The 18772-nt window shown below is 30.5% G+C and overlaps 8 non-coding genes across 8 annotated transcripts; all 8 read left to right on the top strand.

Annotated features, from left to right (window-relative positions):
- The first annotated feature begins 901 nt into the window (after window positions 1–901).
- Window positions 902–1020, top strand: LOC126266121 (5S ribosomal RNA). The gene has a single exon (XR_007548596.1). It is a non-coding gene; the product is annotated as a 5S ribosomal RNA (ribosomal RNA).
- Window positions 1021–3451: 2431 nt separating this feature from the next.
- LOC126266120 (5S ribosomal RNA) lies at window positions 3452–3570 on the top strand. Its single transcript, XR_007548595.1, has one exon. It is a non-coding gene; the product is annotated as a 5S ribosomal RNA (ribosomal RNA).
- Window positions 3571–5784: 2214 nt separating this feature from the next.
- LOC126266118 (5S ribosomal RNA) lies at window positions 5785–5903 on the top strand. Its single transcript, XR_007548593.1, has one exon. It is a non-coding gene; the product is annotated as a 5S ribosomal RNA (ribosomal RNA).
- A 2353-nt stretch (window positions 5904–8256) lies between these two features.
- LOC126266117 (5S ribosomal RNA) lies at window positions 8257–8375 on the top strand. Its single transcript, XR_007548592.1, has one exon. It is a non-coding gene; the product is annotated as a 5S ribosomal RNA (ribosomal RNA).
- Window positions 8376–10799: 2424 nt separating this feature from the next.
- LOC126266116 (5S ribosomal RNA) lies at window positions 10800–10918 on the top strand. The gene has a single exon (XR_007548591.1). It is a non-coding gene; the product is annotated as a 5S ribosomal RNA (ribosomal RNA).
- A 2222-nt stretch (window positions 10919–13140) lies between these two features.
- Window positions 13141–13259, top strand: LOC126266115 (5S ribosomal RNA). Its single transcript, XR_007548590.1, has one exon. It is a non-coding gene; the product is annotated as a 5S ribosomal RNA (ribosomal RNA).
- Window positions 13260–15567: 2308 nt separating this feature from the next.
- LOC126266088 (5S ribosomal RNA) lies at window positions 15568–15686 on the top strand. Its single transcript, XR_007548563.1, has one exon. It is a non-coding gene; the product is annotated as a 5S ribosomal RNA (ribosomal RNA).
- A 2421-nt stretch (window positions 15687–18107) lies between these two features.
- LOC126266110 (5S ribosomal RNA) lies at window positions 18108–18226 on the top strand. The gene has a single exon (XR_007548585.1). It is a non-coding gene; the product is annotated as a 5S ribosomal RNA (ribosomal RNA).
- Window positions 18227–18772: the final 546 nt, after the last annotated feature.

Raw genomic sequence — 18772 nt, 5'->3', positions numbered from 1 at the left:
GACTGGTTCCGGGGAAACAGACAGAGTCGGAGTGGGTGCGTCTGAAGCAGGTACGGTCGTTACTTTAGCGTTCGGTGACATCGATTCGGTCGATGTGCCCATGTCTCGTGTTAATTTTAATTTTTTAACCACACCGCTGTTTGTAAAATTGACATCGTCGTCGTCTCTATAATTCTCTCTGGTGCGTTTAGTTGATTTCCTATCGACGTTATCGACATTATCGTCACAGACGGTCGGATAGAAAAAGAAAATGGTTTTGCAGTAATGGAATAGCGACGTAACGAACGGCATGGTTGAACGATACCTAATATACTGATCAACGGCAGTAATGAACGTTATTTATAGGTGAGCAGTTACAGTTTCAGGTAGATTTTTACGCATGAATGCTTCATTGAGCAAACAGGTAATCGAGGATACACACGTACCGACGAAAATTTATTGAAACTAACAACAATAAAAACAATAATGAAAATATTAATGTCATTAATAATAATGTCAATAACAATAATAACAACAACAATAGTAATAAGAATAATTAAATAATAATAATAATAATAATAATAATAATAATAATAATAATAATAATAATAATGAAATAATAATAATTAAATAATAATAATAATAATAATTATAATAATTAAATAATAATAATTATAATAATTAAATAATAATAATAGTAATTAAATAATAATAATAATAGTAAAAAGAAGAAGAACAATAAAAATAACAACAATATGAATAATAATGAAAACAATAATTTATTTTAATTATTATACTTACGACAAACTGACTAAAACCCTGCACACTTTATGGTCCTCTGAAATCATCCTGATAACCTTAAAATTGACGTCCAACCGATAATATGCGTTGCTCTTGAACAATTTGAGAATGAAAAACTGTCGGCAACGGCCATACCACGTTGAAAATACCAGTTCTCGTCCGATCACTGAAGTCAAGCAACGTCGGGCGCGGTTAGTACTTGGATGGGTGACCGCTTGGGAATACCGCGTGCTGTTGCCTTTTTGCTGATTTCTCCTTGTATTTTTCTTAATTGATGTAATTTTTAGAAATATTTTATTAACAAAAAAAATATAAAAAGTCGATAAATGGTGGATGCGCGTCATACTTCCATTTTTTGTCGAAAAATTCGTCTAAATAACATTTACATTCGTCTCCATCACGTTTTTATACCTAAACAACAACAACACAAATGGTTTGTGTGAGTATGTCAATGAATGAATGGATGGATGAATGAATGTATGAATGAATGAGTGTGTGAGTGAGCGAGTGAGTGAGAGAATGGGTGAACTCGGATGACCGTTTCTTAATTCAATTTCAACATTTTGAGATTATTTATTTATAATTACAGTCAATTGTCAATTATCGATTATTAATTTTGTCAGTTTCCGAACGGGTTTCAAGCGAAAGCATCCCGTTGCAAATCGACGAATATCGATTTCAGTTAGTAGGTAGACGGACAGACAGATCTCTCGCGCGTCCGCACGTCCACATACGGCCGCCGCCCAGCGTCGACTGCTAGAGACTCTTATTAAATATAAACTATCTCCCATTTTGTCCGTGTACGTTTGCGTTTGCTTTTACGCCCGTCTGTGCTCACATTCGACCGACACCTACATATGAAAATTTATTATTCATTAATATTATTATTATTAAATTAAATTAAATTAAATTAAATTAAATTAAATTAAATTAAATTAAATTAAATTAAATTAAATTAAATTAAATTAAATTAAATTAAATTAAATTAAATTAAATTAAATTAAATTAAATTAAATTAAATTAAATTAAATTAAATTAAATTAAATTAAATTAAATTAAATTAAATTAAATTAAATTAAATTAAATTAAATTAAATTAAATTAAATTAAATTAATTAAATTAAATTAAATTAAATTAAATTAAATTAAATTAAATTAAATTAAATTAAATTAAATTAAATTAAATTAAATTAAATTAAATTAAATTAAATTAAATTAAATTAAATTAAATTAAATTAAATTAAATTAAATTAAATTAAATTAAATTAAATTAAATTAAATTAATTTAAATTAAATTAAAACTATTACGTGTAACTGTAATCTATTTATTTTATTTTCTTTGAAAATTTGTGTACATATTAGTCCTGTAATACCGTAAATTTAATACCGGTCCTGCCAACGAATATCTTTTTGTCGGTTCCACTATCAACGGAACGGAAACTGTTGTTGTTGTTGTTGTTGTTGTTGTTGTTTTTTCAACCGGCACCGGTAGATCGGCGGATACATCGTCGAATAGTTTTCTAACGATGCGTCTGCTTGGTTTCAAAATTCTTCTTCTAGGTGTCGGACGATAAGAATCGAGAACGACGACATTCTTTTTAATATGTACTTCCTCTTTTCTTACCGTCTCCACCGCCTGTTTTCCCTTTAGGCTAGAAACCGGCTGAATAGGAGTCAAATCCGAAGGGAATATTGCGATTTCGTTGCTCGTGTTTGTTGTTGTTGTTGTTGTTGTTGTTGATGTTTCAGATATTGTAATTTTATTAGCGATGACTGGTTCCGGGGAAACAGACAGAGTCGGAGTGGGTGCGTCTGAAGCAGGTACGGTCGTTACTTTAGCGTTCGGTGACATCGATTCGGTCGATGTGCCCATGTCTCGTGTTAATTTCAATTTTTTAACCACACCGCTGTTTGTAAAATTGACATCGTCGTCGTCTCTATAATTCTCTCTGGTGCGTTTAGTTGATTTCCTATCGACGTTATCGACATTATCGTCACAGACGGTCGGATAGAAAAAGAAAATGGTTTTGCAGTAATGGAATAGCGACGTAACGAACGGCATGGTTGAACGATACCTAATATACTGATCAACGGCAGTAATGAACGTTATTTATAGGTGAGCAGTTACAGTTTCAGGTAGATTTTTACGCATGAATGCTTCATTGAGCAAACAGGTAATCGAGGATACACACGTACCGACGAAAATTTATTGAAACTAACAACAATAAAAACAATAATGAAAATATTAATGTCATTAATAATAATGTCAATAACAATAATAACAACAACAATAGTAATAAGAATAATTAAATAATAATAATAATAATAATAATAATAATAATAATAATAATAATAATAATAATGAAATAATAATAATTAAATAATAATAATAATAATAATTATAATAATTAAATAATAATAATTATAATAATTAAATAATAATAATAGTAATTAAATAATAATAATAATAGTAAAAAGAAGAAGAACAATAAAAATAACAACAATATGAATAATAATGAAAACAATAATTTATTTTAATTATTATACTTACGACAAACTGACTAAAACCCTGCACACTTTATGGTCCTCTGAAATCATCCTGATAACCTTAAAATTGACGTCCAACCGATAATATGCGTTGCTCTTGAACAATTTGAGAATGAAAAACTGTCGGCAACGGCCATACCACGTTGAAAATACCAGTTCTCGTCCGATCACTGAAGTCAAGCAACGTCGGGCGCGGTTAGTACTTGGATGGGTGACCGCTTGGGAATACCGCGTGCTGTTGCCTTTTTGCTGATTTCTCCTTGTATTTTTCTTAATTGATGTAATTTTTAGAAATATTTTATTAACAAAAAAAATATAAAAAGTCGATAAATGGTGGATGCGCGTCATACTTCCATTTTTTGTCGAAAAATTCGTCTAAATAACATTTACATTCGTCTCCATCACGTTTTTATACCTAAACAACAACAACACAAATGGTTTGTGTGAGTATGTCAATGAATGAATGGATGGATGAATGAATGTATGAATGAATGAGTGTGTGAGTGAGCGAGTGAGTGAGAGAATGGGTGAACTCGGATGACCGTTTCTTAATTCAATATTTCAACATTTTGAGATTATTTATTTATAATTACAGTCAATTGTCAATTATCGATTATTAATTTTGTCAGTTTCCGAACGGGTTTCAAGCGAAAGCATCCCGTTGCAAATCGACGAATATCGATTTCAGTTAGTAGGTAGACGGACAGACAGATCTCTCGCGCGTCCGCACGTCCACATACGGCCGCCGCCCAGCGTCGACTGCTAGAGACTCTTATTAAATATAAACTATCTCCCATTTTGTCCGTGTACGCTTGCGTTTGCTTTTACGCCCGTCTGTGCTCACATTCGACACCTACATATGAAAATTTATTATTCATTAATATTATTAAATTAAATTAAATTAAATTAAATTAAATTAAATTAAATTAAATTAAATTAAATTAAATTAAATTAAATTAAATTAAATTAAATTAAATTAAATTAAATTAAATTAAATTAAATTAAATTAAATTAAATTAAATTAAATTAAATTAAATTAAATTAAATTAAATTAAATTAAATTAAATTAATTAATTAAATTAAATTAAAACTATTACGTGTAACTGTAATCTATTTATTTTATTTTCTTTGAAAATTTGTGTACATATTAGTCCTGTAATACCGTAAATTTAATACCGGTCCTGCCAACGAATATCTTTTTGTCGGTTCCACTATCAACGGAACGGAAACTGTTGTTGTTGTTGTTGTTGTTGTTGTTGTTGTTTTTTCAACCGGCACCGGTAGATCGGCGGATACATCGTCGAATAGTTTCCTAACGATGCGTCTGCTTGGTTTCAAAATTCTTCTTCTAGGTGTCGGACGATAAGAATCGAGAACGACGACATTCTTTTTAATATGTACTTCCTCTTTTCTTACCGTCTCCACCGCCTGTTTTCCCTTTAGGCTAGAAACCGGCTGAATAGGAGTCAAATCCGAAGGGAATATTGCGATTTCGTTGCTCGTGTTTGTTGTTGTTGTTGTTGTTGTTGTTGATGTTTCAGATATTGTAATTTTATTAGCGATGACTGGTTCCGGGGAAACAGACAGAGTCGGAGTGGGTGCGTCTGAAGCAGGTACGGTCGTTACTTTAGCGTTCGGTGACATCGATTCGGTCGATGTGCCCATGTCTCGTGTTAATTTTAATTTTTTAACCACACCGCTGTTTGTAAAATTGACATCGTCGTCGTCTCTATAATTCTCTCTGGTGCGTTTAGTTGATTTCCTATCGACGTTATCGACATTATCGTCACAGACGGTCGGATAGAAAAAGAAAATGGTTTTGCAGTAATGGAATAGCGACGTAACGAACGGCATGGTTGAACGATACCTAATATACTGATCAACGGCAGTAATGAACGTTATTTATAGGTGAGCAGTTACAGTTTCAGGTAGATTTTTACGCATGAATGCTTCATTGAGCAAACAGGTAATCGAGGATACACACGTACCGACGAAAATTTATTGAAACTAACAACAATAAAAACAATAATGAAAATATTAATGTCATTAATAATAATGTCAATAACAATAATAACAACAACAATAGTAATAAGAATAATTAAATAATAATAATAATAATAATAATAATAATAATAATAATAATAATAATGAAATAATAATAATTAAATAATAATAATAATAATAATTATAATAATTAAATAATAATAATTATAATAATTAAATAATAATAATAGTAATTAAATAATAATAATAATAGTAAAAAGAAGAAGAACAATAAAAATAACAACAATATGAATAATAATGAAAACAATAATTTATTTTAATTATTATACTTACGACAAACTGACTAAAACCCTGCACACTTTATGGTCCTCTGAAATCATCCTGATAACCTTAAAATTGACGTCCAACCGATAATATGCGTTGCTCTTGAACAATTTGAGAATGAAAAACTGTCGGCAACGGCCATACCACGTTGAAAATACCAGTTCTCGTCCGATCACTGAAGTCAAGCAACGTCGGGCGCGGTTAGTACTTGGATGGGTGACCGCTTGGGAATACCGCGTGCTGTTGCCTTTTTGCTGATTTCTCCTTGTATTTTTCTTAATTGATGTAATTTTTAGAAATATTTTATTAACAAAAAAAATATAAAAAGTCGATAAATGGTGGATGCGCGTCATACTTCCATTTTTTGTCGAAAAATTCGTCTAAATAACATTTACATTCGTCTCCATCACGTTTTTATACCTAAACAACAACAACACAAATGGTTTGTGTGAGTATGTCAATGAATGAATGGATGGATGAATGAATGTATGAATGAATGAGTGTGTGAGTGAGCGAGTGAGTGAGAGAATGGGTGAACTCGGATGACCGTTTCTTAATTCAATTTCAACATTTTGAGATTATTTATTTATAATTACAGTCAATTGTCAATTATCGATTATTAATTTTGTCAGTTTCCGAACGGGTTTCAAGCGAAAGCATCCCGTTGCAAATCGACGAATATCGATTTCAGTTAGTAGGTAGACGGACAGACAGATCTCTCGCGCGTCCGCACGTCCACATACGGCCGCCGCCCAGCGTCGACTGCTAGAGACTCTTATTAAATATAAACTATCTCCCATTTTGTCCCTGTACGTTTGCGTTTGCTTTTACGCCCGTCTGTGCTCACATTCGACACCTACATATGAAAATTTATTATTCATTAATATTATTAAATTAAATTAAATTAAATTAAATTAAATTAAATTAAATTAAATTAAATTAAATTAAATTAAATTAAATTAAATTAAATTAAATTAAATTAAATTAAATTAAATTAAATTAAATTAAATTAAATTAAATTAAATTAAATTAAATTAAATTAAATTAAATTAAATTAAATTAAATTAAATTAAATTAAATTAAATTAAATTAAATTAAATTAAATTAAATTAAATTAAATTAAATTAAATTAAATTAAATTAAATTAAATTAAATTAAATTAAATTAAATTAAATTAAATTAAATTAAATTAAATTAAATTAAATTAAATTAAATTAAATTAATTTAAATTAAATTAAAACTATTACGTGTAACTGTAATCTATTTATTTTATTTTCTTTGAAAATTTGTGTACATATTAGTCCTGTAATACCGTAAATTTAATACCGGTCCTGCCAACGAATATCTTTTTGTCGGTTCCACTATCAACGGAACGGAAACTGTTGTTGTTGTTGTTGTTGTTGTTGTTTTTTCAACCGGCACCGGTAGATCGGCGGATACATCGTCGAATAGTTTCCTAACGATGCGTCTGCTTGGTTTCAAAATTCTTCTTCTAGGTGTCGGACGATAAGAATCGAGAACGACGACATTCTTTTTAATATGTACTTCCTCTTTTCTTACCGTCTCCACCGCCTGTTTTCCCTTTAGGCTAGAAACCGGCTGAATAGGAGTCAAATCCGAAGGGAATATTGCGATTTCGTTGCTCGTGTTTGTTGTTGTTGTTGTTGTTGTTGTTGATGTTTCAGATATTGTAATTTTATTAGCGATGACTGGTTCCGGGGAAACAGACAGAGTCGGAGTGGGTGCGTCTGAAGCAGGTACGGTCGTTACTTTAGCGTTCGGTGACATCGATTCGGTCGATGTGCCCATGTCTCGTGTTAATTTTAATTTTTTAACCACACCGCTGTTTGTAAAATTGACATCGTCGTCGTCTCTATAATTCTCTCTGGTGCGTTTAGTTGATTTCCTATCGACGTTATCGACATTATCGTCACAGACGGTCGGATAGAAAAAGAAAATGGTTTTGCAGTAATGGAATAGCGACGTAACGAACGGCATGGTTGAACGATACCTAATATACTGATCAACGGCAGTAATGAACGTTATTTATAGGTGAGCAGTTACAGTTTCAGGTAGATTTTTACGCATGAATGCTTCATTGAGCAAACAGGTAATCGAGGATACACACGTACCGACGAAAATTTATTGAAACTAACAACAATAAAAACAATAATGAAAATATTAATGTCATTAATAATAATGTCAATAACAATAATAACAACAACAATAGTAATAAGAATAATTAAATAATAATAATAATAATAATAATAATAATAATAATAATAATAATAATGAAATAATAATAATTAAATAATAATAATAATAATAATTATAATAATTAAATAATAATAATTATAATAATTAAATAATAATAATAGTAATTAAATAATAATAATAATAGTAAAAAGAAGAAGAACAATAAAAATAACAACAATATGAATAATAATGAAAACAATAATTTATTTTAATTATTATACTTACGACAAACTGACTAAAACCCTGCACACTTTATGGTCCTCTGAAATCATCCTGATAACCTTAAAATTGACGTCCAACCGATAATATGCGTTGCTCTTGAACAATTTGAGAATGAAAAACTGTCGGCAACGGCCATACCACGTTGAAAATACCAGTTCTCGTCCGATCACTGAAGTCAAGCAACGTCGGGCGCGGTTAGTACTTGGATGGGTGACCGCTTGGGAATACCGCGTGCTGTTGCCTTTTTGCTGATTTCTCCTTGTATTTTTCTTAATTGATGTAATTTTTAGAAATATTTTATTAACAAAAAAAATATAAAAAGTCGATAAATGGTGGATGCGCGTCATACTTCCATTTTTTGTCGAAAAATTCGTCTAAATAACATTTACATTCGTCTCCATCACGTTTTTATACCTAAACAACAACAACACAAATGGTTTGTGTGAGTATGTCAATGAATGAATGGATGGATGAATGAATGTATGAATGAATGAGTGTGTGAGTGAGCGAGTGAGTGAGAGAATGGGTGAACTCGGATGACCGTTTCTTAATTCAATTTCAACATTTTGAGATTATTTATTTATAATTACAGTCAATTGTCAATTATCGATTATTAATTTTGTCAGTTTCCGAACGGGTTTCAAGCGAAAGCATCCCGTTGCAAATCGACGAATATCGATTTCAGTTAGTAGGTAGACGGACAGACAGATCTCTCGCGCGTCCGCACGTCCACATACGGCCGCCGCCCAGCGTCGACTGCTAGAGACTCTTATTAAATATAAACTATCTCCCATTTTGTCCGTGTACGTTTGCGTTTGCTTTTACGCCCGTCTGTGCTCACATTCGACCGACACCTACATATGAAAATTTATTATTCATTAATATTATTATTATTAAATTAAATTAAATTAAATTAAATTAAATTAAATTAAATTAAATTAAATTAAATTAAATTAAATTAAATTAAATTAAATTAAATTAAATTAAATTAAATTAAATTAAATTAAATTAAATTAAATTAAATTAAATTAAATTAAATTAAATTAAATTAAATTAAATTAAATTAAATTAAATTAAATTAAATTAAATTAAATTAAATTAAATTAAATTAAATTAAATTAAATTAAATTAAATTAAATTAAATTAAATTAAATTAAATTAAATTAAATTAAATTAAATTAAATTAAATTAAATTAAATTAAATTAAATTAAATTAAATTAAATTAAATTAAATTAAATTAAATTAAATTAAATTAAATTAAATTAATTTAAATTAAATTAAAACTATTACGTGTAACTGTAATCTATTTATTTTATTTTCTTTGAAAATTTGTGTACATATTAGTCCTGTAATACCGTAAATTTAATACCGGTCCTGCCAACGAATATCTTTTTGTCGGTTCCACTATCAACGGAACGGAAACTGTTGTTGTTGTTGTTGTTGTTGTTGTTGTTGTTGTTGTTGTTTTTTCAACCGGCACCGGTAGATCGGCGGATACATCGTCGAATAGTTTCCTAACGATGCGTCTGCTTGGTTTCAAAATTCTTCTTCTAGGTGTCGGACGATAAGAATCGAGAACGACGACATTCTTTTTAATATGTACTTCCTCTTTTCTTACCGTCTCCACCGCCTGTTTTCCCTTTAGGCTAGAAACCGGCTGAATAGGAGTCAAATCCGAAGGGAATATTGCGATTTCGTTGCTCGTGTTTGTTGTTGTTGTTGTTGTTGTTGTTGATGTTTCAGATATTGTAATTTTATTAGCGATGACTGGTTCCGGGGAAACAGACAGAGTCGGAGTGGGTGCGTCTGAAGCAGGTACGGTCGTTACTTTAGCGTTCGGTGACATCGATTCGGTCGATGTGCCCATGTCTCGTGTTAATTTTAATTTTTTAACCACACCGCTGTTTGTAAAATTGACATCGTCGTCGTCTCTATAATTCTCTCTGGTGCGTTTAGTTGATTTCCTATCGACGTTATCGACATTATCGTCACAGACGGTCGGATAGAAAAAGAAAATGGTTTTGCAGTAATGGAATAGCGACGTAACGAACGGCATGGTTGAACGATACCTAATATACTGATCAACGGCAGTAATGAACGTTATTTATAGGTGAGCAGTTACAGTTTCAGGTAGATTTTTACGCATGAATGCTTCATTGAGCAAACAGGTAATCGAGGATACACACGTACCGACGAAAATTTATTGAAACTAACAACAATAAAAACAATAATGAAAATATTAATGTCATTAATAATAATGTCAATAACAATAATAACAACAACAATAGTAATAAGAATAATTAAATAATAATAATAATAATAATAATAATAATAATAATAATAATAATAATAATAATGAAATAATAATAATTAAATAATAATAATAATAATAATTATAATAATTAAATAATAATAATTATAATAATTAAATAATAATAATAGTAATTAAATAATAATAATAATAGTAAAAAGAAGAAGAACAATAAAAATAACAACAATATGAATAATAATGAAAACAATAATTTATTTTAATTATTATACTTACGACAAACTGACTAAAACCCTGCACACTTTATGGTCCTCTGAAATCATCCTGATAACCTTAAAATTGACGTCCAACCGATAATATGCGTTGCTCTTGAACAATTTGAGAATGAAAAACTGTCGGCAACGGCCATACCACGTTGAAAATACCAGTTCTCGTCCGATCACTGAAGTCAAGCAACGTCGGGCGCGGTTAGTACTTGGATGGGTGACCGCTTGGGAATACCGCGTGCTGTTGCCTTTTTGCTGATTTCTCCTTGTATTTTTCTTAATTGATGTAATTTTTAGAAATATTTTATTAACAAAAAAAATATAAAAAGTCGATAAATGGTGGATGCGCGTCATACTTCCATTTTTTGTCGAAAAATTCGTCTAAATAACATTTACATTCGTCTCCATCACGTTTTTATACCTAAACAACAACAACACAAATGGTTTGTGTGAGTATGTCAATGAATGAATGGATGGATGAATGAATGTATGAATGAATGAGTGTGTGAGTGAGCGAGTGAGTGAGAGAATGGGTGAACTCGGATGACCGTTTCTTAATTCAATTTCAACATTTTGAGATTATTTATTTATAATTACAGTCAATTGTCAATTATCGATTATTAATTTTGTCAGTTTCCGAACGGGTTTCAAGCGAAAGCATCCCGTTGCAAATCGACGAATATCGATTTCAGTTAGTAGGTAGACGGACAGACAGATCTCTCGCGCGTCCGCACGTCCACATACGGCCGCCGCCCAGCGTCGACTGCTAGAGACTCTTATTAAATATAAACTATCTCCCATTTTGTCCGTGTACGCTTGCGTTTGCTTTTACGCCCGTCTGTGCTCACATTCGACACCTACATATGAAAATTTATTATTCATTAATATTATTAAATTAAATTAAATTAAATTAAATTAAATTAAATTAAATTAAATTAAATTAAATTAAATTAAATTAAATTAAATTAAATTAAATTAAATTAAATTAAATTAAATTAAATTAAATTAAATTAAATTAAATTAAATTAAATTAAATTAAATTAAATTAAATTAAATTAAATTAAATTAAATTAAATTAAATTAATTTAAATTAAATTAAAACTATTACGTGTAACTGTAATCTATTTATTTTATTTTCTTTGAAAATTTGTGTACATATTAGTCCTGTAATACCGTAAATTTAATACCGGTCCTGCCAACGAATATCTTTTTGTCGGTTCCACTATCAACGGAACGGAAACTGTTGTTGTTGTTGTTGTTGTTGTTGTTGTTGTTTTTTCAACCGGCACCGGTAGATCGGCGGATACATCGTCGAATAGTTTCCTAACGATGCGTCTGCTTGGTTTCAAAATTCTTCTTCTAGGTGTCGGACGATAAGAATCGAGAACGACGACATTCTTTTTAATATGTACTTCCTCTTTTCTTACCGTCTCCACCGCCTGTTTTCCCTTTAGGCTAGAAACCGGCTGAATAGGAGTCAAATCCGAAGGGAATATTGCGATTTCGTTGCTCGTGTTTGTTGTTGTTGTTGTTGTTGTTGTTGATGTTTCAGATATTGTAATTTTATTAGCGATGACTGGTTCCGGGGAAACAGACAGAGTCGGAGTGGGTGCGTCTGAAGCAGGTACGGTCGTTACTTTAGCGTTCGGTGACATCGATTCGGTCGATGTGCCCATGTCTCGTGTTAATTTTAATTTTTTAACCACACCGCTGTTTGTAAAATTGACATCGTCGTCGTCTCTATAATTCTCTCTGGTGCGTTTAGTTGATTTCCTATCGACGTTATCGACATTATCGTCACAGACGGTCGGATAGAAAAAGAAAATGGTTTTGCAGTAATGGAATAGCGACGTAACGAACGGCATGGTTGAACGATACCTAATATACTGATCAACGGCAGTAATGAACGTTATTTATAGGTGAGCAGTTACAGTTTCAGGTAGATTTTTACGCATGAATGCTTCATTGAGCAAACAGGTAATCGAGGATACACACGTACCGACGAAAATTTATTGAAACTAACAACAATAAAAACAATAATGAAAATATTAATGTCATTAATAATAATGTCAATAACAATAATAACAACAACAATAGTAATAAGAATAATTAAATAATAATAATAATAATAATAATAATAATAATAATAATAATAATAATGAAATAATAATAATTAAATAATAATAATAATAATAATAATTATAATAATTAAATAATAATAATTATAATAATTAAATAATAATAATAGTAATTAAATAATAATAATAATAGTAAAAAGAAGAAGAACAATAAAAATAACAACAATATGAATAATAATGAAAACAATAATTTATTTTAATTATTATACTTACGACAAACTGACTAAAACCCTGCACACTTTATGGTCCTCTGAAATCATCCTGATAACCTTAAAATTGACGTCCAACCGATAATATGCGTTGCTCTTGAACAATTTGAGAATGAAAAACTGTCGGCAACGGCCATACCACGTTGAAAATACCAGTTCTCGTCCGATCACTGAAGTCAAGCAACGTCGGGCGCGGTTAGTACTTGGATGGGTGACCGCTTGGGAATACCGCGTGCTGTTGCCTTTTTGCTGATTTCTCCTTGTATTTTTCTTAATTGATGTAATTTTTAGAAATATTTTATTAACAAAAAAAATATAAAAAGTCGATAAATGGTGGATGCGCGTCATACTTCCATTTTTTGTCGAAAAATTCGTCTAAATAACATTTACATTCGTCTCCATCACGTTTTTATACCTAAACAACAACAACACAAATGGTTTGTGTGAGTATGTCAATGAATGAATGGATGGATGAATGAATGTATGAATGAATGAGTGTGTGAGTGAGCGAGTGAGTGAGAGAATGGGTGAACTCGGATGACCGTTTCTTAATTCAATTTCAACATTTTGAGATTATTTATTTATAATTACAGTCAATTGTCAATTATCGATTATTAATTTTGTCAGTTTCCGAACGGGTTTCAAGCGAAAGCATCCCGTTGCAAATCGACGAATATCGATTTCAGTTAGTAGGTAGACGGACAGACAGATCTCTCGCGCGTCCGCACGTCCACATACGGCCGCCGCCCAGCGTCGACTGCTAGAGACTCTTATTAAATATAAACTATCTCCCATTTTGTCCCTGTACGTTTGCGTTTGCTTTTACGCCCGTCTGTGCTCACATTCGACACCTACATATGAAAATTTATTATTCATTAATATTATTAAATTAAATTAAATTAAATTAAATTAAATTAAATTAAATTAAATTAAATTAAATTAAATTAAATTAAATTAAATTAAATTAAATTAAATTAAATTAAATTAAATTAAATTAAATTAAATTAAATTAAATTAAATTAAATTAAATTAAATTAAATTAAATTAAATTAAATTAAATTAAATTAAATTAAATTAAATTAAATTAAATTAAATTAAATTAAATTAAATTAAATTAAATTAAATTAAATTAAATTAAATTAAATTAAATTAAATTAAATTAAATTAAATTAATTTAAATTAAATTAAAACTATTACGTGTAACTGTAATCTATTTATTTTATTTTCTTTGAAAATTTGTGTACATATTAGTCCTGTAATACCGTAAATTTAATACCGGTCCTGCCAACGAATATCTTTTTGTCGGTTCCACTATCAACGGAACGGAAACTGTTGTTGTTGTTGTTGTTGTTGTTGTTTTTTCAACCGGCACCGGTAGATCGGCGGATACATCGTCGAATAGTTTCCTAACGATGCGTCTGCTTGGTTTCAAAATTCTTCTTCTAGGTGTCGGACGATAAGAATCGAGAACGACGACATTCTTTTTAATATGTACTTCCTCTTTTCTTACCGTCTCCACCGCCTGTTTTCCCTTTAGGCTAGAAACCGGCTGAATAGGAGTCAAATCCGAAGGGAATATTGCGATTTCGTTGCTCGTGTTTGTTGTTGTTGTTGTTGTTGTTGTTGATGTTTCAGATATTGTAATTTTATTAGCGATGACTGGTTCCGGGGAAACAGACAGAGTCGGAGTGGGTGCGTCTGAAGCAGGTACGGTCGTTACTTTAGCGTTCGGTGACATCGATTCGGTCGATGTGCCCATGTCTCGTGTTAATTTTAATTTTTTAACCACACCGCTGTTTGTAAAATTGACATCGTCGTCGTCTCTATAATTCTCTCTGGTGCGTTTAGTTGATTTCCTATCGACGTTATCGACATTATCGTCACAGACGGTCGGATAGAAAAAGAAAATGGTTTTGCAGTAATGGAATAGCGACGTAACGAACGGCATGGTTGAACGATACCTAATATACTGATCAACGGCAGTAATGAACGTTATTTATAGGTGAGCAGTTACAGTTTCAGGTAGATTTTTACGCATGAATGCTTCATTGAGCAAACAGGTAATCGAGGATACACACGTACCGACGAAAATTTATTGAAACTAACAACAATAAAAACAATAATGAAAATATTAATGTCATTAATAATAATGTCAATAACAATAATAACAACAACAATAGTAATAAGAATAATTAAATAATAATAATAATAATAATAATAATAATAATAATAATAATAATAATGAAATAATAATAATTAAATAATAATAATAATAATAATTATAATAATTAAATAATAATAATTATAATAATTAAATAATAATAATAGTAATTAAATAATAATAATAATAGTAAAAAGAAGAAGAACAATAAAAATAACAACAATATGAATAATAATGAAAACAATAATTTATTTTAATTATTATACTTACGACAAACTGACTAAAACCCTGCACACTTTATGGTCCTCTGAAATCATCCTGATAACCTTAAAATTGACGTCCAACCGATAATATGCGTTGCTCTTGAACAATTTGAGAATGAAAAACTGTCGGCAACGGCCATACCACGTTGAAAATACCGGTTCTCGTCCGATCACTGAAGTCAAGCAACGTCGGGCGCGGTTAGTACTTGGATGGGTGACCGCTTGGGAATACCGCGTGCTGTTGCCTTTTTGCTGATTTCTCCTTGTATTTTTCTTAATTGATGTAATTTTTAGAAATATTAACAAAAAAAATATAAAAAGTCGATAAATGGTGGATGCGCGTCATACTTCCATTTTTTGTCGAAAAATTCGTCTAAATAACATTTACATTCGTCTCCATCACGTTTTTATACCTAAACAACAACAACACAAATGGTTTGTGTGAGTATGTCAATGAATGAATGGATGGATGAATGAATGTATGAATGAATGAGTGTGTGAGTGAGCGAGTGAGTGAGAGAATGGGTGAACTCGGATGACCGTTTCTTAATTCAATTTCAACATTTTGAGATTATTTATTTATAATTACAGTCAATTGTCAATTATCGATTATTAATTTTGTCAGTTTCCGAACGGGTTTCAAGCGAAAGCATCCCGTTGCAAATCGACGAATATCGATTTCAGTTAGTAGGTAGACGGACAGACAGATCTCTCGCGCGTCCGCACGTCCACATACGGCCGCCGCCCAGCGTCGACTGCTAGAGACTCTTATTAAATATAAACTATCTCCCATTTTGTCCGTGTACGTTTGCGTTTGCTTTTACGCCCGTCTGTGCTCACATTCGACCGACACCTACATATGAAAATTTATTATTCATTAATATTATTATTATTAAATTAAATTAAATTAAATTAAATTAAATTAAATTAAATTAAATTAAATTAAATTAAATTAAATTAAATTAAATTAAATTAAATTAAATTAAATTAAATTAAATTAAATTAAATTAAATTAAATTAAATTAAATTAAATTAAATTAAATTAAATTAAATTAAATTAAATTAAATTAAATTAAATTAAATTAAATTAAATTAAATTAAATTAAATTAAATTAAATTAAATTAAATTAAATTAAATTAAATTAAATTAAATTAAATTAAATTAAATTAAATTAAATTAAATTAAATTAAATTAAATTAAATTAAATTAAATTAAATTAAATTAAATTAAATTAAATTAAATTAAATTAAATTAAATTAAATTAAATTAATTTAAATTAAATTAAAACTATTACGTGTAACTGTAATCTATTTATTTTATTTTCTTTGAAAATTTGTGTACATATTAGTCCTGTAATACCGTAAATTTAATACCGGTCCTGCCAACGAATATCTTTTTGTCGGTTCCACTATCAACGGAACGGAAACTGTTGTTGTTGTTGTTGTTGTTGTTGTTGTTGTTGTTGTTGTTTTTTCAACCGGCACCGGTAGATCGGCGGATACATCGTCGAATAGTTTCCTAACGATGCGTCTGCTTGGTTTCAAAATTCTTCTTCTAGGTGTCGGACGATAAGAATCGAGAACGACGACATTCTTTTTAATATGTACTTCCTCTTTTCTTACCGTCTCCACCGCCTGTTTTCCCTTTAGGCTAGAAACCGGCTGAATAGGAGTCAAATCCGAAGGGAATATTGCGATTTCGTTGCTCGTGTTTGTTGTTGTTGTTGTTGTTGTTGTTGATGTTTCAGATATTGTAATTTTATTAGCGATGACTGGTTCCGGGGAAACAGACAGAGTCGGAGTGGGTGCGTCTGAAGCAGGTACGGTCGTTACTTTAGCGTTCGGTGACATCGATTCGGTCGATGTGCCCATGTCTCGTGTTAATTTTAATTTTTTAACCACACCGCTGTTTGTAAAATTGACATCGTCGTCGTCTCTATAATTCTCTCTGGTGCGTTTAGTTGATTTCCTATCGACGTTATCGACATTATCGTCACAGACGGTCGGATAGAAAAAGAAAATGGTTTTGCAGTAATGGAATAGCGACGTAACGAACGGCATGGTTGAACGATACCTAATATACTGATCAACGGCAGTAATGAACGTTATTTATAGGTGAGCAGTTACAGTTTCAGGTAGATTTTTACGCATGAATGCTTCATTGAGCAAACAGGTAATCGAGGATACACACGTACCGACGAAAATTTATTGAAACTAACAACAATAAAAACAATAATGAAAATATTAATGTCATTAATAATAATGTCAATAACAATAATAACAACAACAATAGTAATAAGAATAATTAAATAATAATAATAATAATAATAATAATAATAATAATAATAATAATAATGAAATAATAATAATTAAATAATAATAATAATAATAATTATAATAATTAAATAATAATAATTATAATAATTAAATAATAATAATAGTAATTAAATAATAATAATAATAATAGTAAAAAGAAGAAGAACAATAAAAATAACAACAATATGAATAATAATGAAAACAATAATTTATTTTAATTATTATACTTACGACAAACTGACTAAAACCCTGCACACTTTATGGTCCTCTGAAATCATCCTGATAACCTTAAAATTGACGTCCAACCGATAATATGCGTTGCTCTTGAACAATTTGAGAATGAAAAACTGTCGGCAACGGCCATACCACGTTGAAAATACCAGTTCTCGTCCGATCACTGAAGTCAAGCAACGTCGGGCGCGGTTAGTACTTGGATGGGTGACCGCTTGGGAATACCGCGTGCTGTTGCCTTTTTGCTGATTTCTCCTTGTATTTTTCTTAATTGATGTAATTTTTAGAAATATTTTATTAACAAAAAAAATATAAAAAGTCGATAAATGGTGGATGCGCGTCATACTTCCATTTTTTGTCGAAAAATTCGTCTAAATAACATTTACATTCGTCTCCATCACGTTTTTATACCTAAACAACAACAACACAAATGGTTTGTGTGAGTATGTCAATGAATGAATGGATGGATGAATGAATGTATGAATGAATGAGTGTGTGAGTGAGCGAGTGAGTGAGAGAATGGGTGAACTCGGATGACCGTTTCTTAATTCAATTTCAACATTTTGAGATTATTTATTTATAATTACAGTCAATTGTCAATTATCGATTATTAATTTTGTCAGTTTCCGAACGGGTTTCAAGCGAAAGCATCCCGTTGCAAATCGACGAATATCGATTTCAGTTAGTAGGTAGACGGACAGACAGATCTCTCGCGCGTCCGCACGTCCACATACGGCCGCCGCCCAGCGTCGACTGCTAGAGACTCTTATTAAATATAAACTATCT

The sequence above is a fragment of the Aethina tumida genome, chromosome 6 (assembly GCF_024364675.1).
Source record: "Aethina tumida isolate Nest 87 chromosome 6, icAetTumi1.1, whole genome shotgun sequence".
Lineage (NCBI taxonomy): Eukaryota > Metazoa > Arthropoda > Insecta > Coleoptera > Nitidulidae > Aethina > Aethina tumida.
Note: the sequence above shows the minus strand (reverse complement) of the source record. Positions and strands in the feature narration are given on the sequence as shown.